The sequence below is a fragment of the Alligator sinensis genome, unplaced genomic scaffold (assembly GCF_000455745.1).
Source record: "Alligator sinensis unplaced genomic scaffold, ASM45574v1 scaffold518_2, whole genome shotgun sequence".
NCBI classification, from domain to species: Eukaryota; Metazoa; Chordata; order Crocodylia; family Alligatoridae; genus Alligator; species Alligator sinensis.
Genome location: NW_005842779.1, coordinates 29553 through 32769, shown reverse-complemented (window position 1 = coordinate 32769; position 3217 = coordinate 29553).

The window sequence follows — 3217 nt, the reverse complement described above, 5'->3', positions numbered from 1 at the left end:
TAATGGCCACATCGACCAAAAAAAGCCAATTGCCGATACAACTGTCATTTTTCCTTAGATGAGTGCCGATCCGATATAGGACCAATGTATCGGTGGTGCACCTTTATATAAAACGCATTTTTATTTTTGACGTTTCCACTCTGCAGTTGCTGGATAGAGGCACACGGAGAGGGTGGGACCATAGACCTGGTGCTGTCAAAGAAATACTGTTCAAATCCTTGAACAGTCTGTGACCGAACAGTTTTAACAGTATTAGGGGTTACTTGTAAGTGAATGTAAAAAGTGTTCAAGTATATAATTGGCTGTGTTCTTTTACAGCTTACAATACATTTTCAAAAACCTTCATGACTACCCTATTACAGTGAGATCAGGAAGAGGAGGAAAAGCCATAGTCAACAGATTTCTAACCACCTTCCTCTTTATGCAAATCCCATCTGCAGCCACTCCCCCACAATAATGTGATGTGTAGAATCTAAAAATAAGAAAGATATTTGCATGAGAGAAGCTAATAAACTAAAACAGACAACACTTGAATTACTGGTGGAGCAGGAGGTGGTTGGAGTACACACCATAAAATACAAAAGGACATGGATGAGTAAGAGCAACCAGAACTATAAAGGTCTTAGAACAAGGACAAAAAGGTTTAAATTTGATGCTTCATAAAAGGCAAAGAGAACGAAGGTATTCAAAGGGAGATAGGGGCAAAGCAAAAGGCAAGACAGTTGGAGTTTCTTGTTGTTTGATCAAATTATTTCCCACTTTGGCCCTCTGCATTGTCTCCTTCACTCTTAGTCTCTGAAGCCCTTCTCAAGTTGCTAGATCCACTTTATTCATCCACTTGTCTTAGTTCACTACTCCCCTCCTCCTCCACATTCTGATTGGTCCATTTGTCAGCTTCACACAAGCGTGCCAATGCCTCCCGCCACCCTGCCCCTCTTAGTAGTAGTTGTACAGGAGAGTTTGCCTTGTGCGTTCCATAAGCAGTGGTCACAGCACATTCTCAACTGCCTCGTTGCTCTGTATCACACCTCCCTGCCACCCCGATCTGTTTGTTATGCACACTTGCTTCTCCACTTAATCCTACGTTGTAACCTCTTCAGAGCAGACTTTGTACAAATGGAACAAAGACGGCCTATCCCAGGGCCTAGTTACTAGCACAATACAACACGTAACTGATCTGTAAAGCCACAGTTCTTTCTTCTTTCAGCTCACACCTCAAGGCACATCTGTGCTGTAGTACTTGCAAGTAAGCTAACTAATTTTTATTGTGAAGAGCAAATAGACAGAGATGACAAATTATAATCATCTGTAATGGCATCAAGGAAAATCTCATTATACGCGTGTATGTATGTATACATATGCATACGTACACACAAACACTAAATCATCGTTTACCTGCACTAATATACTTGAGTAAGACGCTAAATTAAGGAACTAAGAAACGAAAGCAGCATCTTGTACAAGTCCACACACTCTCTTTCAAGAGAGAGAAGACTTGCACAAGATGCTGCTATTGCTCGTGTGCACATGTAAACGGGTAGATATGTGCTGAAATATTAGGATAACCATTCTGACTGCTTTTTATATACATATATATATATCCCTATATAGTATATAAAATAATATATATTTCCCTAGATATAAATAAAAAGGGAGTCAGAACAGTCATCCTCATGCTTCAGCACGTATGCACTTGTATAGACTAAACTATCATCACATTTCACCATCCTTCCTGCTCCCCAATCACCTAACAAAGCATGAACGACTGGTGCGCTAGTACTGGTAAAAGTGACGTTTTCACCAGCCCTTCAAGTCTCCACATAATAAAAAGTTTCTTAGGACCAGTTTCTTTGGTCAGCACCTGCCTCTTCAAGATCATTATCCCACGTAGATAATGCTCAAATGTACCACTCCCAGTCTTAGGAATGATCACTGCGTGAACAGCGAATTTCATCTTTCATCTTGTTACTTTTGTAATACTGACTTATTAATTCAGCAAAGTAACGTCCACGTAGTGAAAAAGGTTCTGGACTGGCAATCGCAGCTCTCAGGAGACGAGGATCCCAACACTTAGTCAGTATTCGCGCTCAAGGAAGAGGCACCCGGATGCCTCAGTGACCTTACCAGGTACAAACTGCTGCCCAGAGGGTTTGTCCATCTATTGGCTGCTCTGTGAAATCCTATGAAATGTGAATTTTCATTTCTACCCAGGAGAACTTTCACAATCTTTTCTCCGATTCCCGATAAAAGGGTTTGTGACGGAAATAATTTTTTTTTTTGCAAAAAAATCTTGTTGGTCTAACAAAAGAGATGACCTGTCCCACGAGCCCTGATAGTTTCTCCAGGGCGCCGAGCAACCCTACACCCAAGCCCGGCTCTCGGCACTCCAGCGTCTCAGGAACAACACGGCGAGGAAACCCCGGGCAGGGGCAAGACCACCGGTGCTTCTCAGCCTTTTGCACCGTATGTCCCACCAGCCACTCGGTCAAAAAACCCAGTACACCCCCCCCATGATAAAAACAAAACCCCGCTTTTCCCAGGAAGTGTATTTTTACATTTACATGCATTTTAGTATTATATATATTATCAATCAACGAATTATATTTTCCAACGAGCCGAAGTCCCACCTCCGCGACCGCCGCCGCGTCCCACCGCAAACGCCGATGGGGAGGGCAACGCGTCACCCGATTTCCCCCGCACGCCGCTTTTTCCAGGTCCCCGCCAGCTCGTTACGGATCATTTGCCAAGCCCGTTGAAAAGGATTCGCGATACCCCCCTTTTGCACTCGCGCGAACGAAACGGCGAAGCGCCGCCGCTCGCCTCTCGCGCTCCCGACACGTCTGGCCTGATTGCTTCGAACAAGGAACGCCGCTTAAAATCGTGCTCGGACCACCGGGCCGATCGAAGTCGCCCGCCCCGTACGTGCGGCGGCCAAAATCTCTTGAAACCTGAAAGCTCGCTAAGAAAAATTCCCCGCCCCCAGCTCTTGAAGTGGGTCTAATAAAAGATATCGGACTCACCCCATGAAACTTACCCCCACACGGCTACGGAGGGGTCATTTTAAATAAAGGGCAATTTTTCGAGCCCCACGTTCACTTTAAAAGGGTGGGCCGGGCACCCGCAAGCCGCGCGCACACCACGGGAAGGCCCCGCCGCGCACCCGGGCTGCCCCAGCAACGGCTCCGGCTACGGGCCCGGGAGAGGGGGCCGAGGGGCT